The sequence below is a fragment of the Natator depressus genome, chromosome 3, assembly GCF_965152275.1.
Source record: "Natator depressus isolate rNatDep1 chromosome 3, rNatDep2.hap1, whole genome shotgun sequence".
Lineage (NCBI taxonomy): Eukaryota > Metazoa > Chordata > Testudines > Cheloniidae > Natator > Natator depressus.
The window spans coordinates 87,951,983-87,975,984 of record NC_134236.1 but is presented as its reverse complement, the minus strand read 5'-3'; the positions used below and the strand labels follow the sequence as shown (position 1 = coordinate 87,975,984).

General features: G+C 41.6%; 1 long non-coding RNA gene across 1 annotated transcript in view; it reads left to right on the top strand.

The window, feature by feature from the left end:
- LOC141983948 (uncharacterized) overlaps nucleotides 1–1,002 on the top strand; it is a 62,622-nt gene extending 61,620 nt beyond the window's left edge. Inside the window, exon 3 of the long non-coding RNA XR_012638587.1 lies at nucleotides 937–1,002. This is a non-coding gene — a long non-coding RNA (uncharacterized LOC141983948). The remainder of the gene's footprint in view (nucleotides 1–936) is intronic.
- The last annotated feature ends 23,000 nt before the right edge of the window (nucleotides 1,003–24,002 follow it).

Below are 24,002 nucleotides of genomic sequence, written 5' to 3'. Positions count from 1 at the left end.
TTTGATTGTGAAATTTGCCTAGACAGGAACCCAATTCTTTTTATAAGCTCAACAAAATAAGGCAAATATCACATACTTGCCAGCAACCTTGCTGGAGCATATATAGAGATTTTGTTATCGGGATCTGGATTCATTAATGAAGAGTAATTGAGAAGAGCTCTTGGGATACTTTATTTGCAATTGCTTGATGACCTGTGATATCACTAATTTGATGGAAGAAAAAAAAATTTCCACCATGGTAGGACACTTTCCCATGCAACTCCTGAAATAATTCTGCTGGCATCATTGTGGTACACAGCATAGCAACATAGGGACCGGGTCTATACCCAGATGCTTGCAGAATCTCCTTCCTTTCCGCCTCTGTTACCCTCAGGAGACTGATATCACATAGTGTCTCCGAGGAGAAATGGGTGAAGTTCTCATTAAAAGTTCTCTTACACAGAAAAAAGGGCATGTAGACCCTCCCCACCCCCTCACATTCCGGATCGCCAAACCACACAGCTGCTAATGTGCCTTCACTGTGTTTGGCCTGGGTAGGCAAGTAGTTTAAAGTGTCTGATAGGGGACTGGGGACCCACATGAGAGATTCCGCAATTTGGGAGTGAAAATGTTCTCCTCCCCCAATCCTGTTCGTAATCAGCTTCTCGGGGTCCTATAGGGAAGGGCCATTGTTCAACTAGCTACCTGTGTTCCCGACTTCAGCTGCCATAAACTTCATTAAAAGTGTGGTCACCCATGACCCGGGGGGAGGCCTACTCACCATGGCTGGAGCAGCAAAACGGCACAGTGAACGGTTACAGATTCTGATTATGTTATGACTTACACCTAGTGTAATAAGGTTGTTTGTTTGTTGTTTTTTTTTAATGAAAACGGCCTTGCTATGGAAACATTTTATTCATATACAATGGGTCCTTTATTTTTTCCCCTGACTGACAGCTGGAAATGTGTCCTTCAGCAGCTCATCAACACCTAAAAGCAGACTTTCGGTGATTAGAAGGAGGAGAAAGAGAACGCAGGAGGACATGTTCACCGAGATAACGAACACCTCCAGGACAGCTGACACAGAGCTGAGAGCATGGAGGATTTCACTATCCAAGAAGTTAGACATGGACATGGAGAGCAGAAAAGCTTCCAATGAGCGAGAGCGTGCGGTGCAGGATGAGATGCTTCGGATTATGAAGGACCAAGCAGACTTGTTGAGGCATCTGGTTGAACTGCAGGAACAGAAGCAGGAGGGTAGAGTCCCTCTGCAGACCCTGGTGGACAGCCAGCCAGCATCGCCTCACACAGAATTACCCTCCCCGAAGCATTCCATGAGGCATGGGTGAAAAGTCCATTATCCCTTTCACTTAACTTGGGGGTGGGGAGAGGGTACAAGGAACAGAAGGCACCCATTCACAGACCTTTGATGGTCTGGAATGCAATGTTATGTTACACAGATGAAAATGTTTTTCCCGTTCCAACTTTACAACCCTTTTCCCCAAGGTTACCTTTTCTTTCTGTTCTTCCTCTTTACTTATGTTTGTTAAATAAAGTAAATGGATTTGAGAAATAAATGTTCTTTATTCAGTAGAAGTGGTGGGCTTGGGCAGGGGGTTGGCTTTATAGGGAGTGTGATACAAGCCAGGTGAAGGTTTGGGAGAGCACAATGCAGACAAGCAGCTCACATTACTGGACTCATTACTGAAACGTCTTTTCAAAGTCTCCTGGATACGCAGAGCTGTGCTCTTCGTATTGCCCTGGTGTCTGGCTGCTCAAAAATAGCTGCCAGGTGATCTCCCTCAACTGCCCACCCCTGCGGAAAATTTCCCCCCTTTTTTCCACAGATATTATGGAGCACACAGCAGGCAGCTCTAACAATAGGGATGTTCTCCTCACTAAGGTCCAACCTTGTTAGTAGACTTCTCCAGCATCCTTTTAAACAACCAAAGGCACATTCAACCACTATTCTGCACTTGTTGAGCCTATAGTTGAACCATTCTTTCCTGCTCTCCAGACAGCTGGTGTATGGCTTCATGAGCCACGGGAGCAAGGGGTAGGCTCAGTCCCCCAGCATAACTATAGGCATCTCAACATTGTCAATGTTCATTTTGTGGTCTGGAAAGAAAGTCATGGATTGCAGCTTTTTGAATAGACACAAGTTCCTAAAGATGCATGCGTTATGAACCTTTCCTGACCATCCTACATTGATGTAGGTGAAATGCCTCCTGTGATCCACCAGCGCTTACAACACCATTGAAAAGTATCCCTTTTGGTTTATGTACTCTTTGGCAAGGTGGTCTGGTGCCAAGATGGGGATATGTGTGCCAGCTATCACCCCACCGCAATTAGGGAACCCCATCGCAGTAAAACCATCAACTATGTCCTGCACATTTCCCAGACTCACTACCTTTTGTAGCAGAAGCTGATTGATGGCCCTGCACACTTGGAGCATAAAAGCTCCCATGGTTGATTTACCTACTCCAAATTGATTCCCCACTGACCAGTAACTCTCTGTCGTTGCAAGCTTCCAAATAGCTATCACCACTTGCTTCTCCACGGTCAGAGCAGCTCTCATTTTTGTGTTGCTGAACTGCAGGACAGGGGAAAGCTCTGCACAAAATTACTGGAAGGTGGCCTTCTGCATTCGAAAGTTCTGCAGCCACTGCTCGTCATCTCAAATCTGCGAAACTATGCGGTCCCACCAGTCAGTGCTTGTTTCAAGGGACCAGAAACAGCACTCAACAGAGTGCAGATGCTCTGTGACTGCCAGCAGCAACTGTGAATTGTTTTTTTCAATGGCTTGAAAATGGCAGGGCTGCATGCAGGACATCGCTATGTTCCACACGGTGGACCCTACTTAGGCTCTGGAAATAACTGCAAAAGAAGGTGTGAGGTGTTTAAAATGTTCACAGCAAGAGTGAACAGCTGAGCAGGCTCCATGCTTCTGGGGTTATGGCGTACACATGGCAGTTTTAAGGCATGAAAACAACGGGGTTGTTTGCTGTTGATGTTTGGGAGGGAGCACAGTGCATCATGGGATGCTGACACAATGTTCCCATTCTCCCCTGCGACAATGTTTTGGTCCGATGAGGCATTGCTCAAACTTCCCAATACACACTGTGGCAAGTTGCACTTTGGGATAGCTACCCACAATGCACTGTTTGGGCATCAATGCTGTTGCTGCTAGTGAGGACACACTCCATTGAGACAATGAGTATGGTGTGGCCACACACAATCGACTTCATTAATTCGGGGGTCTGAGGTCAAATTAGATAAAGTTGATTTAATTTTGTAGTGTAGACAAGCTCTGAGAAAGATGGGGGATGTTGTTTATTCATAGTAGAATGTGTAGAATTAAATAACGTAAAAGTAGCTTCTCCAGAGATGACTTGCATTGACTGACCATTTAGTGAGGCCAAAGTGGGTTGAATAATCCATAGGTGTTATCCAGCAGCAGAAACTGGAAACAGCTGGCACATCTGCAGTGGACAACAAATTAAGTACATACTTTTGATAGCAATCTATCTGTTCTTCCAAAATTACCACAAAGCACCACTGTGATGGAAGTTCCTGACTCAATTTGCTGATCTAGCCTGATAAATAATTAGGGCCATTATAATTAACACTGGTTGATGTTCACGTTGTAACAGTTCACAGTATAAATGGGAAACAATACTAAATATTTGTAGTAAATTTTTAATAGTCTAATTGGTTTTCATCCATTCACCCTCACGTTGCACTATTTAGGACATTTTGTAAATTTTTGGCAGTTATTTGAGGACAGTTTGAAAATCTCCTGATCCTTAAAATGATTTTCTGATGTGTAAATTAGAAAATAAACGTAAAAAGGACCCCTGGTCTCTTTTTTCTATTTTATATATGATGGCAATCTCCTCCTCAATACGCTGTGTGCATAAAAATTACATGGGGTTAATAGATTCATTTATTTGCCAGTTCCCAGCTCTAAGTTTAATTATAATAGACTTGTGAGGACATGGGAACAATGACACATGTACACCATAGTATGGTTAAATGCAGAGGTTGAAACTTTATTAAAGCTATTAACTGAGAGAAAGCTCCCCTCAAACTACCCATAAAGACTGGTATTTAGTTGGGCACCAATGACCCAACTAAATGGGCACCAATGACCCAACTTGAAAATTTGTATGAGGCTAGCACCCCTCTACACAGTCAGGCCTGCCCAGAGACACTGACTGGGAGCCAGAATGCAAACCCTTTCCCCTTCTCTTCACAGGAACTAGGAAAGATGAGGTATGGGGCAACCCATGTTCTATAAGACATGGAGCCATACCCCTTCACCATGCAATGTCGTGCTTGGGGCCCATGTCCAGCAGCCCATTGGGTGATAGGGACTTCACACTGGGCTCTTTCTTCCCCCCACCAGTTGCACTGGAGTCCACCAAAGTTGTGACAAATGTAATGTAAACCCCCAAACTGAAGTTCTGGGATGCTGGATGGAAAGTGAAAAAAACCCACACAGCACTTTACTAGTTTTGCCATGTGGGAGAAAATTCTTCTAGACTCCAAATGAAAGATCAGCCTAGCCTGCAGCATCACTGGAGATTCAGCTCACTAGATAAGGGTGCTGCTGGAACAAAGAACCCAGCATGGCTACCCAATGTGCAGCCAACTTCTTTGCCCAGTGGCAGCAGGAATGAGGTGGACAGGCGCCAATGTCCAGACATGGAGTGAAATAGCTCACCCCTCTCCCACACACATCCCTATGACAGAGTCAAGGTGAAGAACGGTGGCAGGGAAAGGAATGAGAAAGAAGCCACACCTTCCCCCCACCCCCCTTTTTATACCTGTGTGCATGTCCAAACATGCACACACAAACAGAGTAGACCGTTGGGAGTGGGAGCAGGTGTAGCACTGCCCTAGCTGCTCCTCGCTGATATCTCTCTGCTCCTCCAGGGGATGGAGGGGAGGTGTCCAGTGCTCCTGATCCCATGCACCCCATCCAGCAGAGCGAGCACTTGTTATCTAATGGATAATTTATTCATCTCTGCTTGCAGTTCTACTTTATTAAGGTCCTGATTCAGCAAGGTACTTAAATATGTGTAATGGGGTTTCTCATGTGTTTAAAGTTAAGCATGTGTTTCAGTTCCATGCTGTACTGGGGCCATAGTAAACAGGAATGTGTCTGGAGTTACTGTTCCTGCTGGCATATTGTTTCAATTGTTCCTTCAAGAATGAGGGGAGAAAACAGCAAGTGGCTCCCCGTTGGATGAGTAACAGATCTACTCTGTCAGGAGGGATTGTCTCAGGTCTCATAACCAGGGACATCGTATTAATTTTTCTAGACACTATCCAAAATATGTGATGGCCTGTTTTTCAAGTATCACACCTTGTATCTGTGCTCCCTGGAAATATTTCAGACAGACATGCAACATTCCAAGCTGGTTGCTATAGAATGCCCTTCATCCTATCGAAATGAAAAATGATGGCAGCTCTTTCTTTGCAGTAAAATTAATGTCCCCCCAACACAGCACATGCAGGAAGACTGACACAAAGCTCAAATTACAAAGTGAATGCAAACATAATGGAACTCTTGCATGAGAAGGGAGAGTAGAATTAGGTTGATATTTGGCTACCTTTTCAAATGGGCTTCACCCTGACCTCTAGATCTGAGCTTGCGATTTTACATGCATATATACTTTTTCACATTCGTTTTTATGCTTAAACTGTCAGTCCAATTTTATAGCCTGCTCTTGGAAATGTAACCCATTGAACACAAACATGCAGTACACAGAATACAAAATAGAAAGTGAAGTTTATATGTAGGTAAACTTTTAATATCCTTACCAGACATCATTTGTCATTGCCAGACATTAAAAATCAATATTGTTAAGATTGAAAACAATTCAGCGATGTATCACATGCTTTGCCTAATTAAAAAAATGATCATGCAAAGAAGATTACTTACAATGAGTGAATACCAAACATTCAAAATATGCCATGTAAGCAGGATTCAGGAAAAAAAAGCCCTGTTATTAATAAGTGCAACTACCACACACTTCAGTTTGGAAAGAATTCATGAACCATGCAGGTTTTGGACAAACTTAGTAATGGAAAAATCTTATGTGGAAGCTCTACAGAAGTCCTCCCTATGCATTCAGACAGGCTTTTTCCTTGAGAAAGAAAGACAGACCTCATGTTGGTATTTATTTTATTTCTAATAAAATGCTGTCACACTTAAATTCATGCATATTATATAGATTGCAGCACTAAGTTACTGTTATGTGTAATGTGTTATAATGAGATAAATAATTACAAATAACAGGAAAACACAGAGGCTAGGGTCAAACCCCATCATTTTTACTCATTTCAACTCAGGGAAAAATTATATTGACTTCAAGATATTGTGGGGGAAAATCCTAAGAGCCTTATTAAGGGCTATATTGTGGCTTTGTCAGGAGTCCTGAGCAAAGGGCAGCACATTTTTGTGCTGCCCCAGGAGCAGACAAACTGTGATCATCCTGATTTCTCCCTTGCTGGGAGTGGGGAAGAACCCCTTTCCAGGTCTATGCTTGGTACAGCATACTTCCCTGGGGAGCCAGTGCAGCTATGCTGGTGGACCTGTTCCATGGATGGAGGGGAAGAGAGTCCATTCCGTACTCCGTTACTCTCAATTCCTGCCAACACGTGCAGAAGGGAATGCAGTGGCTTATCAAAGGCTACTTCCCCTGCACTTGAACCTGTGGTGGGTAGGCAGCCCAGGCATACCTTATACTTTAATAGGCAGCAGGTTTAAAACAAACAAAAGGAAGTATTTCTTCACATAACGATGTTGTGAAGGCCAAGACTATAATAAGCTTCAAAAAAGAACTAGATAAAATCAAGGAGGATAGGTCCATCAATGGCTATTAGCCAGGATGGGCAGGAATGCAACCCCATGCTCTGAAGTGTCCCTAGCCTTTGTTTACCAGAAGCTGAGAATGGGTGACAGGGGATGGCTCACTTGATGATTACCTGTTCTGTTCATTCCCTCGGGGGCACCCGGCACTGGCCACCATTAGAAGACAGGATACTGGGCTCGATGGACCTTTGGTCTGAACCAGTATGGCTGTTCTTATGCTCCCCCTTTTCCCTGTGTCACTTCTGGGTGCCTCAGTTTCTGCATTAGTAGGTGGGTGACGATGATGATTTCTTTTCTTGTAAACCAATTTCAGGTTCATGGATTAAAAGTCTTATATATCTTGGGTTTTCAGGGCCACTTGGGCTCATTGGTTCTGTTAAGCTGTGCTCCAGGGTGAGCCCACACCCTCAAAAAGAGCTGCAGCAGGAGCAGGAGGTGATTGTGAATCCTGAAGACTAGAGACTGTTGAAAAATGTAGATGTTTTTACAAAAAATCCATAAAACAAATTTGTCTCTGTTTTTTTTTTAATGAAAAACTTCAAAATTTGGAACTTTCAACCAGCTCTACTGAAGACTCATGCTCCAAGGGCCCTGAAGCAATTAGAACTGAGGGCCCAGCCAGTGCAGAAGACCTGTGCTCCTAATCATAGAATATCAGGGTTGGAAGGGACCTCAGGAGGTCATCTAGTCCAACCCCCTGCTCAAAGTAGGACCAATCCCCAACTAAATCATCCCAGCCAGGGCTTTGTCAAACCTGACCTTATCTAAGGAAGGAGATTCTACCACCTCCCTAGGTAACGCATTCCAGTGTTTCATCACCCTCCTAGTGAAAAAGTTTTTCCTAATATCCAACCTAAACCTCCCCCACTGCAACTTGAGACCATTACTCCTTGTTCTGTCATCAGCTACCACTGAAAACAGTCTAGATCCATCCTCTTTGGAACACCCTTTCAGGTAGCTGAAAGCAGCTATCAAATCCCCTCTCATTCTTCTCTTCCGCAGACTAAACAATCCCAGTTCCCTCAGCCTCTCCTCATAAGTCATGTGTTCCAGTCCTCTAATCATCTTTGTTGCCCTTCGCTGGACTCCTTCCAAGTTTTCCACATCCTTCTTGTAGTGTGGGCCCAAAACTGGACACAGTACTCCAGATGAGGCCTCACCAATGTCGAATAGAGGGGAACGATCATGTCCCTCGATCTGCTGGTAATGCCCCTACGTATACATCCCAAAATGCCATTGGCCTTCTTGGCAACAAGGGCACACTGTTGACTCATATCCAGCTTCTCGTCCACTGTAACCCCTAGGTCCTTTTCTGCAGAACTGCTGCTGAGCCATTCGGTCCCTAGTCTGTAGCGGTGCATGGGGTTCTTCCGTCCTAAGTGCAGGACTCTGCACTTGTCCTTGTTGAACCTCATCAGATTTCTTTTGGCCCAATCCTCCAATTTGTCTAGTGCTCTCTGTATCCTATCCCTACCCTCCAGCATATCTACCTCTCCTCCCAGTTTAGTGCCATCTGCAAACTTGCTGAGGGTGCAATCCACACCATCCTCCAGATCATTTATGAAGATATTGAACAAAACCGGCCCCAGGACCGACCCTTGGAGCACTCCACTTGATACCGGCTGCCAACTAGACATGGAGCCATTGATCACTATCCATTGAGCCCGACAATCTAGCCAATTTCCTATCCACCTTATAGTCCATTCATCCAGCCCATACTTCTTTAACTTGCTGGCTAGTTGGACTAGATCTCACAGAACAAAGTATGGAATCTCATCTGGGCAGAACTGGGGAGAGAGAGAGAGAGAGAGAGAGAGAGAGAGAGAGGGAGAACATGGGAAAGAAGATGAATGACAAGACATTAAGGTTCTAGGGAAGGAAGGAAAATGGAAGAAGAGAGTGTGGACTGGATCTTCTGCAGCATGCAGTGTCTGCTGCGTGAAGCAGCATGTGAAAGGTCATCAGGGAGCTTGTTGTGGCTACCTAATCCTCAGGCTGGCTTTACACCAGTCCTAACTGAATTTGGTGTTCCCATCACTACCAGAGGTGAACCTGGAACTCTATTTCAGATGAACAGAAGGATCAAGTCTAGAGCATGCTCTGTCTGGCTGAGATTTTTACCCTGCTCCAGCCTCCACATGCTAGGTAAAGGGCTGTAAAAGCCCCATAACTGTCCAGGGGAGAATTCTCCTGGCACAGGAACTGAGGTAGAGGGTCACAGGCTGTATTCTAAGAACCTCCATGGAAATACAAACCTGGGGGTAAGAAGCATGCTGGGGCGGTGGGGTTGTTGGGAGTGAGAGGAGGTTGGGGCCACAGAGATTCTCTCCCCCCAGATATCCCCTGAGTTGTCTATATTAACCCAGAGACTGCTCCAGCCCCCAGATCAACCTACGGTAAGGAGTTTGCAAAGGTGGCCCAAGCCACCCTAGCCCTAAGTCCTGCTAAGTTAAGAGTTCTGTACTGTGCCTCTTAGGGAATGTCTACACTGCAGTAAAACACCTGTGATTGGCCCATGTCAGCTGATTTGGGCTCATGTGGCTCGGGCTGCGGGGCTATAAAATTTGCAGTGTAGACATTCAGGCTCAGGCTGGAGCCTAGGCTCTGAAACATGTCCCTCTTGCAGTGTCTGAGAAGCCAGGCTCCAGGCCAAGCCTGAACATCTACACTGCAATTTTATAGCTCCACAGCCCACAAGCCTGAGTCAGCTGACATGGGCCAGCTGCGGGTGTTTTATTGCAGTGTAGACATACCATTAGAGGTGCAGGCTGAAGCACCGAAACTGGTTTTATCCTGAAACATTTATTTGACTCTTTTCACATTTGACAGCTAACATGTGAATCGGGAATTGGATTGTTTTGCTCACTTCAGATGGAATCTGGCGACTCCCTAGTCCTTAAATGTAATCCTTGTTGAATGAAAATTGGGCAATTTTATTAACCATCCTCACATTGCTTTGATAAGCAGCATGAAAAGTGGCAATTTCAGAACAAGCTGAGAGCATGCAATGCATTCCTCTCTGTACTGTATATAGAATGACACATTCTTGCTTGACAGCATTGTGTTTCAAGACAAACATGTCATCAGCGTGAATAAGCACTGCAAGACCCAGCCCCTTCTGAACTTCATGGCAAATCTAAAAAAAATTCTCATATCTCTCACATTCAGCTTACTCCATCCGCTGGATTTACGTCTGATGTCATGTACTTCAAGATACAATGAAAGCATCTTTTTATTATGCAAGCAAGAAACAAAGTGATTGCAGCTCAGAGCTAAGTGGAGGTATGCTCTAATGATGAGGGAACTGGCAATACCAAGTGTGCTTTCTCTCTCTATGAGGCTCACTCTTTGGAAGCCATAAAATCTGGCTGGTGTAACAGAAGTGTTTGTAATCAGAGTTAATGGAGTTAGCTGAGACCACAGGAGGGGGAGAGTAGCTTTGATCCCAGGTGGCCCCATAACAAGAAAGCTCACAGTGAGAGAGCACTCCGAATTGGAAAATATTAGAGGCATTTTCTGTAAATCCAAGAAATCACTGCAGGAAAAGAAAAGACCTAAGAATATAATTTACAAGATGAGCTAATTTAGTTTTCCTTCTACATGCTTTCAGTGCTTCTCTTCCAAATCACAATACTCAAAATAAAGATGTATTTTTGACTAAAATATTAATCAGTCATTATTTTTATAATATCCCTTTGTCAGGAAAGCAAAAGAGATGAACACCATCTCTACTAGATGCAATCTGCCAAATTGATATCAGAACATTGTCAAGTTCATTCTTAAAAACTGTATAATAATTTTGTCACACAATCTATTTTCAAATTGTTCTTGCTTGTAGTTTTGTGAATTTTGTGTTATTTCGAATGACTTTGTTGTCATATCACGTTATTGATTAGTTACTTTTAGAATATCTGGGGAAAAGATTTGACAAGTGTCATGTTGGGATTTTAGCTCATTTAAAAAATATTTAGAGTCTGTCTATTGTGTGATCATTCTTTTTGTGACAGGTTTTTGGCTCATCACCCAGGGGATTTAAAATTACTCAGTACTTAAAGCAATTGTGCTACATCAATAAACTCTGTGATCATTTCAGTTCAAACAGATGGGCATAATGCATTGCAGGATACATTTTTCACAAAAAAATTATATGCAAACCTTGTTAAACACATTTTCACCCACATGCAAACTTCACATGGTGCAGCATATTTAAAAACAAGGAGCATCCCAAATCACTTTATGGCTAAATACAAAAAATTACAGAGGGAGAGAGAAATTAAGAGTTCAAAGGATAAAAGATATGTTTTTAGCTGAGGATTGAAATGAAATGGGGAAGTGATGAGGTGGGGAGATAGGCTATGTTACAAATGACAAGGGCTGCCAAGGACAAGACCGATGCCAAGAGTGTGTGGAGGTGAGTACTAGAGAAAAGAAGAAATGGGAAAGGACACAAAAAGGGAGAGGAGCCTTTGAGATTCTGTAGGCTGCTTCAAGACCACGGAGGGATTTAAAAACAAGGAGCACAACTATTAGTCAAGTATTAAGGGATATAGGAAAAGGTCAGTGGGGATAATCAAGTCACACTTCCTGGCATTTAAGAAAAGGTAGGTAGCAAGCTGGGGGATGGAGAAGTCAGACTTGGGGAGGTTGCAGAGCAAAGAACTGCAGTAGTCCCAGTGAGACGAGACAAAGGTAAAGATGAAGATTTCAGCAGAGATGGCATCAAGGCCGAAGAGTACATGGCAATATTCTGGAAGTGAAGATCAGCAGAATTGCTGACAAAGCTTTGGAGGGAGGGAGAAGGCAAGTTTACTGTCATGGATAAGTTCACATGTACGGACACTTACCATGACAAAAGCATATGTAATAATGCTGATATTAGAGCATTCTTTAAAGAATAGGCTTCATAGAGGGTCATAAAAAGTGTATTGACAGTTTTCAATATTTGTTAGGTCTTTAATAACCTACAAGAAACCTACATTATGCTGATTTTTGTGAAGACATCCACTGTGAGCAAAATTCCTAATCCTCAGGAGATGCTTAGTGCCTTCAAGGGCCAAACTGCTATTCCTCGTTACTAAATGCAATTTCTTATTTGGGGTGAGGGGTGGAGAGCAAAGGGAGTCTCAGTGCAGTTAAGTATAGCATCTGTGAGAAGTTCATTTCATTGTTAAACAGACTGTTGTCAATCTCTTCTCATGCTTATGACCTCAATATCCTGCTTGAGCAATACTTATTTAAGTTTAAATATTTCAGCTCTATGACTGAGCAGTGGAAAGGCACATGAAAAAGACAGCAAGCCGGTTGACCTCAGATCTCTGGTAAATGCTCAAAGCTCTCCTTTGACATTATACCACTACTGTCACATACGTACAAAGAGATTTATGTGTCCATCAAATCCTTCAACTGAATTTATTAAAGATGGTATTTCCGGCTTAGAAAAAGTGACTGCCGGAGCAGTCCATTCCCACACATTAGCTATATTTGGCAAAGATAAAAATAAAATAATCAGTAAACTATTTTTTCTGTTTTTCTATGCACCTTCAATGCTGCTCCTTTTGTTGTTTGTTTGTTTGCTCATTTGTGGGGGTTTTTTTTTTGTCTTTCTCTCCCGCGACCCTCCTCCCCAAATAACTTAATTCTCTTTGGAAAACAATCACTTCCTTTCACTATGATTAAAATCAGCAGTGAAAAGGTAGGGAATGGGAGGAAGGAAAGAACCATCCTACTGCACTGAGGAAAGTCTGAGAATGATCAATTAAGCTTCTGTTTCAATCTGTAAACCACGCTAATGTGAGCAACATAGTCTTTATTTGTACAAATAAAATAAACCAGTTACAGTTGATTGACCGAGTGCTGGGGTGGGGAGGGGAGAGCTGGGAAAGTTCTCATTAGTAGCTGGTCTAAAAAGGACAAACAATTCTAGGTATCAGTAGAAAATATCCTGGGAAATCTGAGATTCTTCAAACATTTCCTAGTACTCCATGCTTTGATTCCAGCAGCTCTCTCTCAGGTCTTGACTTCAGTTATAACCCCCTCAGTGCAGGGACTGGCTTATTCTTTGTCTTATGCAGTGACAAGCACATTCTCTGGGCTTTAAAAATAATAAATAATCATTTTACAAGCCAAAAATGATGATGTGGTTGGATAGGTGTCAGGAGATCTGGCTTCAATGGCTGGCAGTGCCAGAAATTTCCTACGTCACCTTGGGCAGTTCATTTATTCACCTGGAGCCCCAGGTTTTCACCTGTAAAATGCGGGCAATAATACTCCCTTTCAAAATAAGGGTGTTGATAAATTCATTAATCTTTGTGAGGCACTTGGAAGCTACTGTGATAATTGCTTTAGAAAAGCCTACACATCAATAAGGAGAATTGGGGTGGGTTGGTAGTTTAATGGAGGATTTCCAAACAACATATAAATGCTTCGGGAACTGTTTTCAGTGCTTGAGTGGGTGCCACTTCTGCTCTGGAGTCACTGTGGGAGGTGCCAACCCAGGGATGAGACAAAAGCATGGCTCATCAAAATTTCTATGACACTTTTTTGTAAAAATAGAGTTATTAACCTCCAGAGTCCTGGACAAATTCCATTCCATGTTGTTACGTTCTGCTCTACCTAAGTCTGTGGACATTGTCATGAAAGGTACTGAGCATATCAGCAAGGCACTGAGGTAAGAACAATGCATGTTTTCTTGCTCCTCATGCCATTAGTCCAGCATGGTCAATGGCGTTTAGCTGTCTGCCAGCAGGGGATTCTCTATGATAAAGGAATCTCCAGCTGCCCTTTCAAGGCCATTTTAAGTCTCCTTTGCATTGATGGAGTGGCACAAAGGGAATCTATTTTGGCCAAGGATCCAGCCCATACAGTCCAATTAACCATTGCTGAATTAGGGTAATTACTTTGGCCTCACTTTTCCTTTTGGGCACAGCCCTGCAATGGGGGTAGCATCACTTCAGATGGGAACTTGGGCAGGCATTGTCTCAGAAGCAAGCAGAATAACCAGAGCTTCAGAGCATTTTGAAGGACTGCATCCATTGCACCAAGCATTGACGAGAATCCAGCTCTCATTTCCTTCTGTGCCTGATCCCTCCCATTCCCTTTAAAAAGGCTAGTAAGTGGTAAAGTCCTGAGTAGATGTTGAACTCCCTCAGCAAAAGAGCTACCATTGGCTTCCGTCTCTGCATGGAGGTGCAACGGGAAGGAGACACCTTGAAAATTAGATTTAGCAGTACTTTGCCATTTGGATTCAGAATTATTATTATTAATAAGAAATAATCAACTATTTTCTATTTGTCCTTCAGTACAAAGCCTATGTACCACAGGAGTTCCACTGAAGTCCTCAAAGCAGGCCCTAGGCCATGTGCTAGCCTTGTGCATAGGAGAGAATTTCACCACTGTGTGATTGGCCAGCTGAGTTACATGGTATTGTTGCTACTTCATGACTGGGTGGTTGATTTTTTTTTTTTTTTGTATACATGAGACTAGCAAGTGACAAACACTGAACAACAAAAGAACGAGTGAAGGATAATGTACTTCTGGTACATATTTTTGGACAAATATTTTGTGCCAAAATTTCTGAGGTTTGCAGATTTGAAGCTTTTCTTGAATGAACTCTCAATCTCCTCAATATCTGTGAATAAAGAATAATATGAGTTCACAAATAACAGCAGAGCAAACATGCCACATTCACATGCCACATTGTGAAAATATTTGCAAATTACTTAACCAGTTTTTGAAAGGGCTGAGAAAAACATCAAGATTTGGCCCATTATCATGATTAATAATCCAAATATATTTAGCTTTATAAACATGAGAACTCTGGCAAGTATTTGCTAGAAAGGCAAACAAGAATACTTTTTTTTACAGACTGGGGCAGCAGTATAAAGAGAAAACCACATCACTCCAGTACCAGAGCGGTAGATAATAATGCAGCTTTATGGATGGCATGGTCTATAGACTTGTGTCACTGTACCCAGGGACGGTGCAAGCATAAAATTCTAACTTCCATTACCACAAAACCAGTTACATATTGAGTAATAATTAACATAATCACTATTTTATGTGTAAACATTACTCTGTGTGTGTGTGTGTGTTAGTTGAGGAGGATAAATGGAAATTCTCCCTACTTTCAGGTGACCAGAAAATAGAAGAATATGCCTTTCCTAATCATTCTTCCCTTATATTAACACTTGGGGTTAAGAGGATACAGTATATGCTATTTCTCAGTTCTTCTTTAGCAGCAATATTACATACAGCTATATTTGGGGAAGTTTATTTTTCTTTTGAGGATAGAAAAAATTGCTCCGCTGAAGTGGGAACACCTCTTTTTTGGCTGGACTCTGCCAACATTTTAGTGGTTGCTGGGGAATTTCAATATATAAATTCTCAACTGGAAAAAAATAAGAATTACTGTATGATCTCTGTCTGCAGATGTGCTAAAAAATTCAGGGGCTATGTTTTGTAGCTTTAAACAAAGTGGGAACCTATATTATCTCCCTATGCCTGACTCCCAAGCTGCCCATTTCTACCCATCTTGGGTTGGATATTTGGGCAATGAGAGATGCCATTCAACTAACTAATGTGCTCATTTAAGGTAGCAAGAAAAAGCATTTGTGAAACACGAAAGATATTTTGATTAAAAGTGATTTTTTTACATTGGGTATTTAAGAATTGATATGACCATGTAGTTTGTGTGGAAGAGGTACAACATTGCTGGTGTTGGGAGAAACTTAAAGAAATACAGGTCCAGATCTTCAGGTGGTGCAAATTGGTATAGCTCATTTGAAGTAAATGGAGCTATGCTATTTTACACCAGCTGGGTTTCTGGCACATTCAAATTATAATTCCTTTTACCTCATTAAATGCCATCTCATAGGTTAAATCAATGCTATGGTTAAGCTTTTAAACACATGCAAGCCAGGAGAATAAAATGATTCCCCAAAAATATCTAACATTAGATATATCAAGCCACCATCTTCAAAGGCATTATTATACTGTAATTATAATAAGCACTTTGGGAAGAGCTACAGTATAGTCTGGCATGACACTGCGAGGTCAAAAGAAGTAGGGTTTCCAGAGAGATACAGTTAGAAATGCTTTTATTTGTTATGTTTCCATTCATTATTTATAACACAGTAGCACTTAAGGGTCTCTACTAAATGAGGGCCTCATCATGACAGGCATGGTGCCAACACAGAGAGAGAGAAGGAAAAGCTGCCCTGAAAAGCTTGTAATCAAAATAGACAAGACAGACAAAAGGCAGGAAAAAGGATTCTTATCCCCATTTAACAGATAGGGAATTGAGGTACACAGAGATTAACTAACACATCCAAGTTCATACAGAATGTCTGTGGCAGAGCCAGGAACTGAATTCAAAAACCCCAAGTCCCTGTCCAATGCCTTAACCACAAGACAGTCCTTCTTCTATGCGCTGTAGTCATCTTGTTATTCAACAGCAAAGTGAGAAAGTTATATATATAATATACTCATTTAGCTGAGAACCTCTATACATTTGAAGTACATAAACATTTTGGATCTGGCAAGGCCATTCTAGTCCTTTAAGTTAATAAATCAGCTCCCCCTCTCAATCAGTTCCTCCTCTATCATCATAAAAACATATACACTTTTGGACTATTTGCATAAATAAAAAGAAAGACTATTTAGAGCTATGTAGGAATAACAAAGACAAAGAAATAATGGTCACTTCTAGCACCAATTAAAAATGAAATGATATTTTACAACTCTGTTAACAGGCCACTTTTAAAAATCATTCTAGCGAGGCTGGTGTGTCCTGGTAATCTGTTTCATGTGGTGAGAACATTGTAGTTGAGGAACTAATTCCTGCATCTCTTAGAATAATATAACTAAATAAAGGAAATAATGCATTTTAAGCAGTATAATCAAAAGATCTTTACTAACTGCACAACTTTCAAGTTTTCTAGAAAAGAAGCATATTTTAAAAAATTGTGTTTCGATGTATATTAAATATTAACTTTCCACTGAAAATGCCAGTAATCCAGTATTTTTAACATTAGTGACCACGATTTGGCATTCTTCTTTTTTGTAAATCTTTTTTTTTCTTATTTCAAGGATGTAAGATTTAATATGCTTCTGTCTAGTCTCTCTCTCTCACACAGACACATACAATTCAATCCATTCAGTAAGCACTGAAAAGCCTTGAACTTTAAAATCAAACAAGGAAAAAAAAAGGAAAGAAAAGACTTGAATTCTCATCTCTCGTCACACACTAGGAGGTAAATCCTGGCTCAGCACTGTCCAGCCTGCTCAGTAGTTTAGCAGATAATGCCAGCAATAGCAGTTAGCACAGACTCACTGTCCTATGGCAAGAAATAGTGCTTTTATGGCTAGTGAACTACTATGCTGTATTTAGAGGGTGCAGTAGAGGAGGCATTGCAATTTGCTGCAGCTCACACCCTTATGGGAAGAAAACTTTTTTTTCAGCTAGGACCTCTTCCAAATCCCATTGAAGTCAACTGGGAGTCTTTCCTTTGACTTCAGGGGGATTTGCGTCAGAATCATAATGAATTGCTATTTGGTAGGCGAGGGTGGGAGGTGAGAATAGTTACAATGGAAAAAAAAGTTTTCAGAGGCCTTCCTATATCTGAATGGTGGTCAGATTGATTTATGATTATTGGTTTTGTCATCATAGAATCTTTTACAGAGAAATTGCAGGACCTGACAATCAGGGGAAACTGTAAATGTCGTAATTTTACTAATTGTTTTACCATGTGTTTCTTTTACATATCTGAAAGCAAATGTCATTGAAGGTTGTGGTTTCTGTGGCATGCCTGAAAATACAATCTAACAGTGAGGATAAAACTCCATGGAATATAATGTGGAGGAAAAGTAGTTCTACAAAAGTTAATGCTTTTACACTGTTTTGCTGTTCTTCTGGAAATGTGTGAAAAGTGCCCATTGTAATTACACTCTGGGGCTTATTTTAGTGTTTATTGGATGAATAATACCCTCTTTAAACATAAAGAAAAGGAGTAGTTGTGGCACCTTAGAGACTAACCAATTTATTTGAGCATAAGTTTTCGTGAGCTACAGCTCACTTCATCGGATGCATCGGATGAAGTGAGCTGTAGCTCACGAAAGCTTATGCTCAAATAAATTGGTTAGTCTCTAAGGTGCCACTAGTACTCCTTTTCTTTTTGCGAATACAGACTAACACGGCTGTTACTCTGAAACTTCTCTTTAAACATGTGTGCTGTAATGTTTTTAACCCTTGTGAAAAAAATAATAGAGAAAAAATCAAGAGAGTTCTATAGAATTAAATAATTTTTTATAGAAATTACTTTAAAAATCTATAGGAACTGATTTTCCGCTGCCTTACATCTTGTGTAGTCATTTACCAAATGTAAATGATTCCTCAAGATGTAAGGCAATCAAGAATCAGGCTTATAGAGCTTAATGGAGAATAATAAAGACTTGGGATATTTAGTTGGCCTGTTTAAATATTTATTTCTGTTTTTGTTTCACTTATCCTCTCTACTGTTTCTTATTATTATTTGTTACACGCATTTGATACATCTTGTCCTGCTTAGAATACAAGGGCAAGAAATTACTCTTACTTAGGACCCTTAAAATACTCAACACAATGGGGACTTAATCCTGATTGGGATCTACAGGTCTATTTGAGGGCAAAGAAGAAATAATAATATCATACCTATAAATTTCTGCAGCAGAAATATAATCCTCTATAAAATTGCATTGGATGGTTCAAAACCTACACAAAGATTATGACGTTTTATTCTATATTACAGGGATTTCACCTAAATGAATTTATTTATTATTAAATGAAAATGATAATACTGCTAATTTTTCTTTAAACTATAAATATAGCAAAATAACACAGCTATATTTTACAATTTTGTTAAAGCAGAATTAAGTCAACTAAAGTCAAGAAAGTTAGAGTCTCGGCTGAAACCTCATCCTTCATTTGTGCCTAAATATTGTTGCAGTCTATGGGGACCTCAGAAGCATAGGTTAGGGCTCTGTATTTCTTACTGTTTTCACAGATTTTATGGGCCTTATTCTTCACTCTCTTACACTGGCACAAAACATTTAAAAGAAAATCTGAATTGAGAATTTGGGGATTTGTGTACTAGTGAGTGCCTTACCTAGCAATCTGGAAAGAACATACTTTCTTTAGAGAAACTTCAGTGCTTCCTGGTTTGTCTGGATCAGAAATGTTGCAAAACATTCCATTCTCTGGCAGCATAGTAGTTCTGCTTCCTGTCCATTACATGCTGACTATTTCCTCAAACAGGGTGTAAACAATAAGCGGCAGAAACAGAGTTTGTAAACCATGGTCCCCCAAACTTTATTGAGGAATATACATATGTAATCCATATGTAATCATTGCTTGCAGACAGCTACTATCACACTGAAGATTAAATTTAGTAGAGAGTAAACAGTGGTGTAAGCAACACTTGAGGTGTAAGTGATAAAGCAGTATAAATGTCCCTGATTTGATATTTAGTGTGTCTGTAAATAAAGTATAATACATATAGATGGAAGATGCTATAGCAGGAAAAGCAACTAATAAGCGTGTATAAATTAAAGCGGACTCCCTCTATTTTGTCTTACATCCTCCTATTAACAGATTTTCCTCCTACACCTTCAACCCTCTGACTCCTTGGTGCAAAGGTTACATTTGAGTTGCACACCAACTGAAAGTCAAATCCTGCACACTGGTTCACATTAGAATATTCTCATCTAGCAAATTGTACTATACATTGGTATCTAAGATTATCACATTTCCCCCCCATAGCTAGAATAGAATACATTGGTAGTTATAGTGTATGAATGGTTAGGAAACAGGGATTTTTAATGGCGACTGCTGAATGTGCAAGCAATACTACTTAATCACTTACAAGGCAGGTGAAGGGCTGTGCGGAGGGCCCATATGTGCATGAGTCAGCTCTGCTGGAATGAACGGGGTGCACTAAACAGAGTTTGAATGAACTCTTAGGGTGAAATCCTGGCCCTACTGAAATCAATGACAAAGATCCAAGTGACTTCAGAATTTTACCCTGGATTTTACCCAGTTTCAGTCAGACCTTCAGCATTCTCTTAGTTAATCTTTTTGTTGCATCAATATTACTTTTTGTATCTGTATATACAATCGTACTAATTATTATGTTGGTCAAACCCATCTACCTAGGCTAAGTACTGAATCACTTTTCCATTCTGAAACCTTGCAACTTTACACATGGCTTACAGACTGTCTGGGCTAGATTCCACCGAGCTGGAAAGGAAAGCATCAGGGGGCCAGATCTGACTCTTTGCTTCTCAGGGTCAACCCCCCCATATCTAAACTTACACACAAAGGCTGGGGAAGAACAACCCTCAACTTTTGGCCCTGTGGTTAGGGTACTCATCTCGGGATGTGGGAGACACCCAATTCAAGTCCCCTCTCCACTGGAAGAGGAGAAAGGATTTAAGCAGTGATCTGCCACACCTCAGTTGAGTGCCTTAGCCACTGAGCAATGGGATATTCTGATGTGGGGCTCTGACAATCTCTCCTGTTGAAGCTGTTCCACTACAAATAAATAATGAAAGACTCAATGGGCCAGAGAGAGAGAGCCAGCATGAGAATAACTGTAGCTTGGAGGTAAGAACAGTCTGGTGGGAGACCCAGGCTCCAGTCTTTCGGCTTCAATGGCTTTTCAAATTATTTTTCCACAGTGGAACAGCTTCAAAAAGAGAGTTTGAGGGAGGCTTCCACCCTTCCCCCATCAGAATAGCTGTTAGCCCAGCAGCGAGGGCGCTCACATGAGAGAAGGCAGATCCCTATTCAGATTCCTTCTCTCCATCAGGCAAAGGGCAGGGGGACTAGAATTATGGGTATCCCATATCCCAAGTGAGTACCCTAACCACTGGGCTAAAAGTTATGAGGGAGCACCTCCTCCCCTGGCCTTTAGCAAAAACAGCATGGGTGACTAATGCCAAGAGATGCTTCACAGCTTAGAACCTGAGGCAGAGGGAAGTGCCACCTTCCAGATGGGATTTAGGTGCCATGCTATAGGCACCTTGACACTTCCCATTGGCTAGTTTAGGCAAGGAGCTGCCAAGTGTATCCCATTCTGAGGTACCTAACTCGCCATTCATTGTTTAGGAAACCTGGGTACCTAACTCAGGCTTTGTGAATCCCAGTGATTTTCTAGGTGCCAAAAAGTTAGGGGTCATCAGGCCTAAGTTCCATTGTGAATCTAGCCCTTACTGTTTAAAATCTGAAAGCTGACATTCTCACATAATCACAGGACACCAGGAGCCTAAAGGAAAAGCCCCTATTCTGTCAGAGTCATGATGAAATTTTGGCAGTTGGCAACATTGGAAGTGCCATGTTGGAGTAGAATATTATTCTCCTTGTGAGGAGAAGGTAGGAGTCTCAGGACCCACGCCAGCACATCTGTGCTAGCGGGTAGTTAGTTCCTCTTCAGCTGGTGACACATAGGGTTCCGTGTATTATGATGGAAAACCAGCTACAAGAGTATGCTCAGTGTGGACAATCTCAAATGCTCAAAAATCCTGAGTCAAACTCCAAAGAGTCATGAGACTGGCTGAGAAGCCATTAGATTTGTAGAAGTAATACATCTTTAGTTATTTTCACTTGATTTCTTTTGATTTTGATTTCTGAGCCTTTAGGGTTCATATGAGGGCTAGAAACTTACTTTGTTTGGTGTGAAAGCTCATGATTCTCACATGATCATGGTACTCCGGAAGCTGGATCTTTAAGAAAACACTATATATTGTAAAAGTTATGATAAAATCATAAGAGATGGATGGTGACACAATGTTTCATTTCCTTACCTTGCATATTATGCTGTTTGATTATGATATGGCCACAGTCTTAGGAAGCATTTTCAGAGAAAAAAATATATGAGCCTTAAAATCTGCAAGCAACCAAAATGGTAGTGTTGGTGGTGGGCAGTGCATTGGAGTGTATTTACTGGTTTATGATGTATTTTTCAACAACAGCCAGATGAAAATAATATATAAAGTAAATGAATTTCTGAAGGAAGGTGCCCCTTTGGAAGACCAGAATTTAATAGCATCACACCAGAAGACATCAAAAAAGAGCTCTCCAACCTGGAGACTCTCATAAATAACCAACCTTCCATACAAACAGACTTTATTAAAATAAGACTGGAGATCTACATTACACACTTCATCTCTCTACAAAGGAAAAAGGACTGTAAGCTGTCTAAAATCCTTCCTGCCACATGGGGCCACAACAATGGTACCCCTAACTCACCCAGGAATATCGTCAATCTATCCAGCTACACACTCATCTGGGTAGAAGAGTCTGTCCTATCTTGGGGACTCTCTTTCTGCCCCATTACCCCCACAAACATGATACAGTTTTGCGGTGATCTGGAAGCCTACTTTTGCCATCTCCAACTCAAAGAATACTTTCAAGATAACACTGAATAGCACACTGATACACAGATACCCTCCACCAACAGCACAAGAAGAAGAACTCCACATAGACTCCTCCTGAGCCTACCTTCATGCCTCCAGCTTCCATCCCAGACACACCACACAATCCATTGTCTACAGCCAAGCGCTGAGGTACAACCGCATTTGCTCCAACCCCTCAGACAGAGACCAACACCTACAAGATCTTCACCAAGCATTCTCAGAACTATGATACCCGCAAGACGAAATAAGGAAACAGATCAACACAGCCAGACGTGTACCCAGAAGCCTCCTGCTGCAAGACAAGCCCAAGAAAGAAACCAACAGAACTCCACTGGCCATCACATACAGTCCTCAGCTAAAACCTCTCCAAAGCATCATCACTGATCTACAACCCATCCTGGACAACGATCCCGCACTTTCACAGGCCTTGGGAGGCAGGCCAGTCCTCGCCCACAGACAACCCACCAACCTGAAGCATATTCTCACCAGCAACTACACACCGTACCATAGTAACTCTAACTCAGGAACCAATCCATGCAACAAACCTCGATGCCAGCTCTGCCCATATATCTACACCAGTGACACCATCACAGGACCTAACCAGATCAGCCACACCATCACCAGTTCATTCACCTGCACATCCACCAACGTAATCTACGCCACCATGTGTCAGCAATGCCCCTCTGCTATGTACATTGGCCAAACTGGACAGTCCCTACGTAAAAGGATAAATGGACACAAATCAGATATTAGGAATGGCAATATACAAAAACCTGTAGAAGAACACTTCAACCTCCCTGGACACACAATAGCAGATTTAAAGGTAGCCATTCTGCAGCAAAAAAACCTTCAGGACCAGACTTCAAAGAGAAACTGCTGAGCTTCAGTTCATTTGCAAATTTGACGCCATCAGCTCAGGATTAAACAAAGACTGTGAACGGCTAGCCAACTACAAAAGCAGTTTCTCCTCCCTTGGTGTTCACACCTCAACTCCTAGAAGAGGGCCTCATCCTCCCTGACTGAACTAACCTCGTTATCCCTAGCCTGATTCTTGATTGCATATTTATACCTGTTTCTGGAAATTTCCACTGCATGCATCTGAAGAAGTGGGTATTCACCCATGAAAGCTTATGCTCCAATACGTCTGTTAGTCTAAAAGGTGCCACAGGACTCTTTGCCACCTACACCAGAAGACAGTAAACCTGAGTAACAATGGCTTGTTCACTGGGAAGCATTGGACAACAGTAGTAGCTGGTGTATATGGCTAGGATCTCTGTGTACTCTCTCTCTCTACTTTATTTATTTATTTTTTAGAAACTCTGCTAAACTATAACCTCTCAAAATGACCTGTGGGAAAACATATACACATATAAACCATGTGAGAAAATCCTAAGGCCAAATTCCTGTTGCATACAGAAATAGCATTTTATTTATTTATTTTGAACGAACAGTATGATGGAAAATCCTAACTCACCTGAACAGAAAGGGTCAGATAGTAATTCCTTCAGTGAAAATTAATCACAGGGGAGCAAGGTAGCACTCAGCTAGTAGTAGTGCTACATGGCCACTGGTGGCAGGAAGAGATTCACAATCAGGCCTGTAGACGTCAGGATTTAACAAACCAATTCTGGTGCCAAATTCTTACTTAGGAGATGAATGGTGCTTTAGTCCACCTTTTTCCCCACTGGCATTA